Raw genomic sequence first — 11,343 nt, 5'->3', positions numbered from 1 at the left:
GACCACCAAAAAGTTTTACAACTTGACTGCAATAGTGATCTCTGAAAATAGCTTCATAAGTAAGATATGATGTTCTCAGATTCTAACACAAAATTTTAAAATTGTGGTTTTTTTGGTGTTTTAAACAACTTCAATTGCTTTAAGAAATAAAATTTAAGCAAAAATTACAAGAATATAATCATGCTGGTCAGGAAAGCATCCTGCATTCTCCAGATGCTAACCACCACAAGATGAGACTCATTTTCCTTCTACAGGATGAAATGGCAGACCAGCTATTTTTACAGAATGCAATTCATCTTTCAAAGGTATACAGGATTATTAGTTTAGCTTTAGAGAAAGCACATTTATATTCCTAATTTAAGATTGCAAATAAATTAATTTGGTGCATTTGGAAATGATGCACTCTTTTTCCCTGTTTAATCCCACAGAATCTTATTAAAATATATTAAATAGAAAACTGGTACCTCTATTTCATGCTTGGTGTGAAGAATTTTCAATTCAAGAGGTAGCATTATCTTCAAATCATAGAATCACAGATTATGCTGAGTTGGAAGGGACAGGACACACAAGGATCATCGAGTCCAACTTCCTGTCCCTGCACAGCACCATCTCCAAGAATCACACCATGTGCCTGAGAGCTTTGTCCAAACCCTTCTTGAGCTCTGTCAGGCTGGTGCTGTGACCACTGCCCTGGGGAGCCTGTTCCAGTGCCCAACCACCCTCTGGGTGAAGAACCTTTTCCTAATATCCAAACTAAACCTCCCCTGACACAGCTTCAGGCCATTCCCTCAGGTCCTGTCACTGGTCACCACAGAGAAGAGATCAGGGTCTGCCCCTCCTCTTCCCCTCACAAGGAAGTTGCAGCTGCAGTGAGGTCTCCCCTCAGTCTCCTCCAGGCTGAACAGACCAAGTGCCCTCAGCTGCTCCTCATACAGCTTCCCCTCAAGGCCCTTCACCATCTTTGCTGCCCTCCTTTGAACACTCTCTAATAGTTTATATCCTTCTTACATTGTGGTGCCCGAAACTGCATGCAATATTCAAGGCAAGGCCACCCCAGTGCAGAGCAGAGCAGGACAATCCCCTCCCTTGCCCACTGGCCATGCTGGGCCTGATGCCCCCCAGGACAGGGTTGGCCCTCCTGGCTGCCAGGGCACTGCTGTGCTGGTTCATGTTCAACTTGTCATTGACCAGGACCCCCAGGTCCCTTTCCATGGCAGCGCTTTCTAGAATCTCACTCCCCCGCCTGTCTGTACAGCCAGGGCTGCCCCATGCCAGGTGCAGAATCCAGCACTTGTTGAATTTCTTATGGCTGGTGATTGCTCAGCCCTCCAAGCTGTTGAGGTCTCTCTTTAGAGCCTTCCTGCCCTCAAGGGAGTCAACAGCTCCTCCCAGTTTTGTATCATCTGTGAATTTGCTCAGTGTCCCATCCAGTCTCACATCAAAGTTGTTCATGAAGATGTTGAAGAGTACAGGGCTGAGGATGGAGTCCTGTAGAACCCCACTAGTGACAAGTCCCCAGTCTGATGTCACCGCATTCATGATAACCCTTTGTGTCTGATCCATGAGGCAGTTGCTCACCCATTATGTGGGTGTTTATCCAGCTCAGACATTTAGTCCAGAGGATACTGTGAGAAACAGTATTGAGAGCTTTACTGAAATCCCAAAAAAAGATTCCATCAACTAGCTTCCCTTAATCAAGTGGCTTACCTTGTCATAAAAGGAAATCAGGTTTGATAAGCAGAAATTTTCTACCATGAAGTTTGCTCACTCTCTACAACTCCCTGAAAGGAGGCTGTAGGCAGGTGGGAGTCAGTCTCTCAGACAACCAGTGACAGAATGAGAGAACACAGCCTTAAGCTGTACCAGGGGAAGTTTAGGCTAGACATTAGAAAAAAAAAAAAATTACAGAAAGAGTGGTTGGGCATTGGAATAGGGTGCCCAGGAAAGTGGCTGAGTCACCATCCCTGGAGGTGTTTAAAAAAAGATGGGATGTGGCACTCAGTTCCATGGTTTAGTTGATAAGGTGGCATTAGGTCATAGGTTGGACTTGAAGATTTCCAAGGTCTTTTCCAGCCTAGTTGATGCTGTGATTCCATGATTCTGTTCCATCACAGTACTGGCCAAAATATAAAAATGGTCTTTCTCTGACTTTTAAAACAAAAAATTCTCAGGTTCATTAACATTTATCTACAAGTTTTGTTACCTAAGTAAATAAATTGATACCCCAGAACATGAAACTTGTGGAAATAATTCTCCAATGTAATGAAGTATCACCAGCATTTCTTATTATTGGTTACTGTCAGAACCGCAACAGTTCTTTCAAGAAATGCTCACTTTTGGCAGGAATGGCTTTCTATATATAACCTATTTTAAAGTACACTCTGTCCTAAGCAGCCTTCTCCTTAAGCATACTTACACAGAGATTCTATCAGATGAACAAGACACCACAGTATATACACTGATTTGACATCTACCTGTCCAGTAATTAAACATACATATTAGTGTTATATAAAAATGCCTACAACACCTTAAAATATCATGAAAAGTACCTCTGAACATGAAAATTTTGAATCTTTTCACAATTCCTAATTCAGTACAGAATTAGCCCTACATTCTTAAAACTCCATATGCAGTTAGACCTCAAGAGAAATATCACTTAATTCTTCACCTAAAAGGCCTCAGATACTTCAACATTCAGATTCTGTTCAATAGTTCAGTTACAGATTACCATTAAAATTGAAGTAGATGACCACAATCAACTTACATCTTCAATCTGTTTGACCTTTAATTTGATTTACAGTTCAATTAATATAAATATCATGCTGTTTTTAAGTACTCTTATCTGTTATTTTTCTCTTAATAGTCCTACTACATATTACAGATTTCCTTATGTGAAGTATCACACCTTTCACTCACATTGTCACAATAATCTACAATGTACATTATTGTAAGAATGTCTATCTACTATTGTTTGATCACTAATAATCATGATTATACATCAACCAGATCATGTTCTTAGGCAAGAGTCACTCAATAAATCAATCCATGATATACCTCTAAATTAATTGGCTATAGCACAGAAACTTTAATGGCTGGCAGTTCAGCAGAGTTTAGACTATCTCCTGCCAGTGAACAAAAAATCAAACTCCTCTTAGAGGAATCTAGTATTTCATATTAAGGACTCATTACCTGTGCTCCTGAATCAATTTAAATTACTATCCTATTGCTATAGAAATGATAAAAGAAATGGCCCTCATTAAAAGAACCTCCTCAGAATTGATGAAGCACTTATTCTTCCAAACTTAATATTCTCTCTATGCTCAAGACAATTAGGATCTACATGCAAAGAGGGTTATTTCTCTGTTTGTTTGCCAAGACTGCCAAATAGTAACCCACCTTGACTGAAGGGGGCATTTGGCTGCCTTTACTAAAGTGTTGTACTCAAAACCTTTCATCAAACTGGAAACTGTTGTTTGCTAACAAAATTATACTGATTGCACAGTGAAACTGGACTCTCTTGATGGCACAGACTATAGATAATAGCAACACATATTTATACCCATTTGTTAAATGTAATTTCAAAAAACTATTGGCCTGCCTTCACAAAGTGATTTGGAGACCTTGGTTTTAACCTGTGTCAGTTTTCAATTTCTTTTTTGTATTTTCCCTGCTCTCTAATTGATCCTAATATGCAAACTCCTTCCCAGCTCCATCTTTGATACCAGTGTTCTGAATGAGGAAGAAGAATCAGATATTGAGCAGACAGTAAACAAAACTCACAGCTTAGTTCAATACTGTAGCCCACTGAAGCAGCCACACAAAGCGCTAATTAAAAAAGGCATTAATATTTTTTTTTCCAATACTTTAACTTTCACAGTACCTCTTCACCATCAAGGCAGAAACAGTAAGATGAAGACATAGACCACTTTAGACACAAATTTGACTGCTTTATGCTGCTGCTTCCTGCCTTGTACTCATAGATAAAAGCTTGTTTCTTATCAAGTTTATTCAATTTTCTGCCTCCATGTGCTTCATTTTCCTGTTCCGTACTCCAGTGAGAGTCTGACTCTTAAGGGTGATGAACTGGGTGGATCAAAGAGTTGGGAACTGCTGACAAACAAGGTTTCTGTTTCTACCTAGTGTAACAGAATGTGGCTTTCAGAGTCTTGCATGGGGTCTTTACACATCTCTTTAATATACTAAAGACATGATACCGGAGAGTATTTTTCTCCAGACCAGTATAAGGCCAATTTTTTTTTCATAGTAACTTTATGAGGGGGTAAGGTAAATAAAAAAAAAATAAAATAAGGCAATTGCATTCCAATTATTGAACTCATATTTCTATAAATTTCTATACCAGTATTTACACATGCACACAAATATATATGTTTTTGTGCCTATATATACACACACACATATATATATGTGCGTCATGCTAATAAAGCAGAAGGCCTAAGATTTTTCTAGTATATTTACTCAGTCAGTATATTTATTTATTTACTGTGATGAGTACCATGTTAAGAAATTTGCAATGAGTATCCAAGTCTGTTAAACCACCTGTACTTCACTTGCACGTTTGCAAGGATGTATAACTGATAATTAAAAGCTCTTTCGACATGTAAGCTTGCATTGCTATGAGATGTTTCAGTTACAAAAACTAAAATAATAAAATAATTACAAGCACAACGAATTATGCTACCCTACATATAATATTTTATATTTCTCTCTGCTTACTACAAGCAATTATATATTTCCTTCACAAAGATTTGGAGAGACTACTGTGTATCTAAAGTACCTGTATTACCTTCCAGAGGAAGGTAATTGGCAAGGATGATCTCCTACTCTGACTTTACTGATCATACAAGGAGACAGTACAATTTACAAAAGCAGTAATTAAAGGAGAGTGTAAATACAAAACATGATTAAACATATTATCATTATAACAACAATTGCCTTATACAACATAATTTGGTATTGACTCTGTCCTTATAGACAGGAAGTTAGATAGAGCTAACTTATCAGAGATGTCAGTAAAACAAGTAAATAGAAAGCAAGAGACAAGTCTTAGAAAACATGGCACAATTCACTCAAGGAAAAAGGCATGAAACAGGGAGTGTACTTGGGGAATTCCCCAAAGGATACTCTTCTGCCCAAATGTTCCTAGGACTGCATTTATAATTTTTATAAGTTTTTTTTTTCAAAGACTATTGCTAATGGCAGAGGGATAGGAGACAGGATCAGTACCAAAAAAAAAAAAAAAGTTTAAAATATGAAGAGCAAGAATTGCACTTGCTCAGTAAAATTGTTAAGATTTGGTACTATGTTAAGAGACTACGAATGTCAAGACTAGAAATATTAGCATCTCCATGGCTGGAAGAGAAGAAATGCTGCACAGACTTCCTCTAAACTATTAATGAAGTACACTCACAGCACAAAAAAATGTCACAAGATGATTGCAAACCAGAGCATGATAAAGATTTAAAATTGTGCTTAATTCTCTTCAAGGAGGACTGAATTAAAGATAAGAACTTTACAAGGAAATAGTTTGCTTTGCAAAGCCAGAGAGGAAAGAAAAAGAAGAAAATTGCTCAAACATGGCTCAGGTTGAGGGAACATGTGAGAGGCAAGATCTAGTCAATCTGAAGGCAGCATATTCATCACAACAAGTGATATGAAAAAAGCAAAATTAAGCAGCCAGAATAAAGCCTATACCTAAATAAACCTACCAAAACTGTTTAATGTGTAAGTAAGACTAATAGAAAAGACCCACTGGCTAGAAAGTTTTCTTCTAATCAATGTTCCTACCTATTCAAATACAAACATTTCTGTAGCTGTCAACTTCCTTGCAGTGTCTATAATCCCTAGCAGGAAAATAACTGCCTCTAGTACAACAGAAACCTCTCACCAATTCCCTTAAATGTCTGCGAGCTGGGCAGAAGAGTGCACCACTGAGGACTTCAAGGGATTTCTTGAAGCCTTTATTCTAAGAAAAATTGTTTTCAGAGTTCTTCAGTTTAACCTCATATGAACAAGAACCAATTTCAAATGAACAAATACATATTTCTATTTCATCATCTTCTCTGACCTAAATAAAATCACAGTCCAATATTTTTGAAAAGTTATTTTTTAACTTGAATAACCAACATCTGCTAATAAACAGAGGTTTCATTTTTGGACACAAAACATTTGATAGTGACATCTTAATGAACTAATATGTAAGGACACTGAACAGATGTAACAGTAGGCAACACTGAATACAGCACCAGTTAAAAAGAACAAAACATTACACAGATACACAGAACAGCTGGAAAATATTTCCCATGGATTATAAATCAAGTATAATTCATTAGTCTTTATTTTGAACTTAAGAAATAAAAATACAGATAAAATTTAAATATATATTCATGGATGCTAGATTGACAAAATAGAAGAGAAACTCCAAGTTTTGCTCCAGGATTTTTCAAGTATTTCCTAATCATGAATACTTAAATTCAGTTAATAAAATGTCATAGAATGGTTTGGCTTGGAAGGGATCTTAAAGATCACTTATTTTCACCTCTCAACTTTTTAAATTATTTTATTAAGAAGAGAAACTAGAAATTGCATTCTGAATCTACATAGAACAAACCAAAAACTTGCCAAGTAATATAGTGACCATATAATTGTCACTGTAGTTTCTAAACCTAAAGTTTCATCTTTTCTTTCACTTAATAACTTACCTTACAATAACACTCCATCTTCTCTTTTAGTTGAAATGTTGAGAGGTTGGCAAACAGACGGGATGATATTCACTCATCTGCAGTGCATTTGTCAGTCACTTCTTGACAAAAGCCTCTGATGGCACCGCTCTGTCCACACTGGTTCTCAAGCATTTCTCCAATGTTTTTCCAGAACCTGGATGCAGTTTTTGTAGAGATCCTGTGTCACATCACACTCACTTTTGATATGATAATAACAAGAACTCTTCTCATTTGTAGGTATAACACTTGAAACACCATTTGCTAATTCTATACATGATATTGGTGATCTCTGAAAAGAAAGCAGCTGTCCTGGATCACTCTTTCCTCCAGGAACTGCATCCCATGGGATGAACCAGTTCATGTTGATCCCTGACATAACCAACAGGTCCCTAAACATGAAAAAGGATTTGATCTTCATGAAAACAGATGAGATCCTTCTTCAATACCTCACTTTATCATTTTCTTCCCATAAACTCAGATTCTTCCTCTTTACCTTACCACTTTTCACCTTTTTTTCATCATCTGTCATTCTACTCAAGAGAAGAGATAGTTTGAAAAAATACATAATTAGTCCGCCAGTTTCTCTCAAGATGCATGACAAAAAGTCTAAAAGTCTTCCTGCATTCAAACTTTATTCTCCCTCCCTTACTAATCTTCACTAACCCAGTGAAAATTGTAGTATCTTTCAGATCTGGTCCAGATTTAAACTAGACACTGATTCCAGAACCCCCCTGGGTGGAACAGGAAGAAGTGACAGAAGGTGGCTTATCGAGCAGAGATATAAAAAATGGCAGAAGATTTTTTCTTGTAAAAACTTGTGTCAAAGCATTGTCCAAAGAAATCAAAGATAATAAATATAAAGACAATTTTGTAAAATGGAAAATTTTCCTGTACCATCAAAGTTTCATTTTGTTCAACAATAAAGGAAGCTTACTCCTTAGAACTTCTCTTTGGAAGTTTTGTATCATAGTAATTCAAACTGTTAAAATTTCAACTCCCATTTTTTTCTGGGAAAATTGAAACTTATTCACTGAACTTTACCATTGACAAATGTTTATTTACAGATTAAATCATTCTCACTAAGAAAAGATGACACAAAAACTCTGAATTAAAAGGACATATTTTACAAGGAAAGGCTGAGAGAGTTGGGCCTATTAAGACCTGAGAAAACATGACCGAGAGGGGACCTTGCCAAAGCCTCTCAATGAAGGGAGGGTGCCAGAAGGTTTCCGGGCTTGCCTTGATGGTGCCAAGCAATAGGAGAAGAGGAAATGGGCAGAAACTGATGCACAGGAGGTTCCACCTGGACATGAGGAAGAACTTTACTGTGAAGGTGACTGAGCACTGGAACAGATTGCTAGATGACCCCACCATGGTCCCTTCCAACCATGCTGTGATTCTGTGGCATGTTGTCCAGCTTGAACATAAAATCTCTGAATATTTCTGTCTGCATAGAATACAATACTACAAGACACTAAGTGTAAAAAATCTTTGCTAACTTGAAAGGCAAGAAATAAATTCAGACAATTTTTTAACAAGATAGAATCAGAATTTCTAAGTACTTAAAAGACTAATTTCTGGTTACTTAAATGATTGCAACAGGTACTTAAAAGACACGATTTAGTATATATTTTTCCCCTGTTCTCAGTCATAAGCAGAAATATCTGTAGGCACTCATACATATAGATATACCTGTATTTTAAATATTCACAGCACATCTGTTTATGGCATATGAATATTCATAATGAAATTACAGGGATGCTGACAGAGAGACGTGTAAATGAAATAGCTTCTCAAAGATATGAAAGCAGATAGTATGCAGAGGTATAAATACACTGAAATTTCTATGCTTTCATTGGGATTGCTGTCTACTGAGCCTACATTACTACTCTGTACAAGACAAAGCCCCAGCTCTTCAAGATAATAAATGCATATGAAAACAACCATTACAGGTTTCCATTGCTATGATATTTTGGAGAGAAAAGGGGAAATTCCCCAACACACACAATAAGCTTTCCTTGCTAGAATATTTTGGAGAGGAAAGGGGAAATTCCCTAAAACCCAAGCTGTAGCTTCACATAAAGTCAGATTAATTTCCTGTAGGATATTAAAGTCCCTAAAAATAAAAACAAAAAACAAACAAACAGAAAACCCAAAAAACCAAAACCAAAACCAACCCCCCCCAAAACAGTAAAAAAGAAAAATAAACAAACAAACAAAAACAAATAAAAAACCAAACAAAAAAAACCCACAATAAATCCAAAATAAGGTCAGAGGGCTGGAACACCTCTCATGAAGACAAGCTGAGAAAGCTGCAGTTGTTCAGCCTGGAGAAGAGAAGGCTCCAGGAAGACCTTACAGCAACCTCCCATTACTCCAAGGGGGCATCCAAGAGAGTAGGAAAGGGACACTTAACAAGGGCATGAAGAGATTGGAGAGGGGGGAATGGCTTTAAACTGAAAGGGATCAACTTTAGATTAGATATTAGGAAGAAATGCTTTACTGTGAAGGTGATGAGGCACTGGAGCAGGTTACCCAGAAAAGCTGTCGTTGCCCCATCCCTGGAAGTGTTCAAGGCCAGGTTGGGTGGGGCGTTGAGCAGCCTGGTGTACTGGAAGGTGCTCCTGCCCATGATAGAGGGGGTTGGAACTAAATGATCTTCTTCGTTCAATCCAAACCATTCTATGATTCTATGGTAAATAAAGATCAATATTTTAGGCTGTTTTAATAAAAAAGAGAAATAGTTTGTCTGACAGTTTCAAAACACATTTAGTCTGATAAATGAAATGGATACAATAGACAGCCCATATGCTTACCTATATATTTAGCATGGTTATCTTTCTTGAATATATCAGTTTTCTGAAAAAGTGTTTTCAACTATACATGACTCCAAAATAATTTAAGTCAACCTTACATGTACACTGCCTCAAAGCCTTTAACACATAAACTGTCATTGAAATAAAGTTTTAATTAAGAGTGTAACAATTCCACACCATAACAATGAAAAGTTTTTCTCTATAAAAGTTTTTTTCTCTACAAAAAACATTGAAAGTAACAGACATCCTATACTTGCATGACTGACTTAAAACTAAGTTCCCAGATCCGTTCTGAACAGAAACTGATGAAGTTTTGCCAAAAAAACATATTAGGTTCTAAAATTACTATTACATGTCACTGCTCTTGAGCAGGTAATGAATTGGTGCACCATCTTCTCCATTTCTGGGGCTGTTATGAAATTAGTGCATGTGAGAACAGTCTCTACTCCTGAAGTTGAAGTGTTGTATTACTCAATTGCAGAAATAATAGTTCTGAATACCAAACTTAAGATCATCCACACCAAACAGCACACAACGAACTACACCAGTCTTACTCTGGAATCTCTCTTCAACTTCCAATGATAAAATTCAGGGCATCCATTAGACACAGCACAATTTCTACACGTAGTTCCAGTCTCTGTATCTCTGAAGTGTACTGCTAAGGAGTCGAGCAGCTGCCATATACATAAATAAAGACATTTGGAACTCTCAGAAGTAAATGTCTGAATGTCTGCAGAGAATATGAGAAAGTTTATAAGACTGGAACAACAGTAGGTTAAGGTGAATACCAAAGGTTTTTCACCAAGCTCTGTGCAACACCAAAACACAGCATCAACTCAGTAAGCAAACAAAAATAACTAATTTAGACAGCATTTAGTGAACTTGGGAAATTTGTCATCACAAGGATTCTCCAGGCTGACAGCATTATCTGCATTATCTGTATTACTGAAAAGATAAACTGGATACAATAAAGGAAAACAGTTTTCAAAGTTAGAATATGGTTTAGCATCTTGCACTGTCACTATCAGAAACAGACTGGTGGGGTCAGACTGCAGCTCTGACCTCAGTAAAAAATTGCTTCTTAACTGCTGAATTCTTAACTTCTATTGTCTTATCTTGAATTTGAAGTGTACTTAGAGGTACTGCAAATCCTGACCACACAAAAATCAGTTTTCTATCCTTGACTTCTGGCCTTCTTTGCAGGAAGACTGTCAGAAAAGCCTGATAGATTAATTTTACTACAATATTTAAGAAGTGAGCAGCATTATATGAAGGGCTTCATTCTATAATGCAGCTCACAATAGAGAAACTGGCAGCTTGTCTGCATCAATGTTTGCTGAGCCTACAGTACTAAAGTACTGTAGAAATGCTCTTTGTGATATCCTGACAAGTGATTTTCTAACTTGAATTTAGGCACCGCCAACTTCAGTTGTCAGGGTTGGTATGTTAACTCCCACAAACAATTTTCACAGGATTCATTCAACCAACTGCATGGCAACTTTGTGCAGCAGAGGTTAAAATCTGTAAGAAACTGATCTGCTCATACAAACATTCATATCATCTCCTGCTTATGTTACCTGACACAGAGACCTATGTATCAAATCTTGATCCTCAATCTGTTCTCCAGACTGCTTTATCAGATTACTTTTTAGTCTCAGGAAAGTGTTCCATGTGGGGCTTTATCTGAGGGCATTACTGCAAAAGAGGATGAGAAGTCTGCTTCTCATTGAAAATTTTGCAAAGACAAAGGTTTGGGAAAGCTCAGGTAGTCACTATAATCCTAATTC

The sequence above is a fragment of the Vidua macroura genome, chromosome 3 (genome assembly GCF_024509145.1).
Source record: "Vidua macroura isolate BioBank_ID:100142 chromosome 3, ASM2450914v1, whole genome shotgun sequence".
NCBI classification, from domain to species: domain Eukaryota; kingdom Metazoa; phylum Chordata; class Aves; order Passeriformes; family Viduidae; genus Vidua; species Vidua macroura.
The sequence above is the reverse complement of the archived record's forward strand: the minus strand, read 5'-3'. Positions refer to the sequence as shown.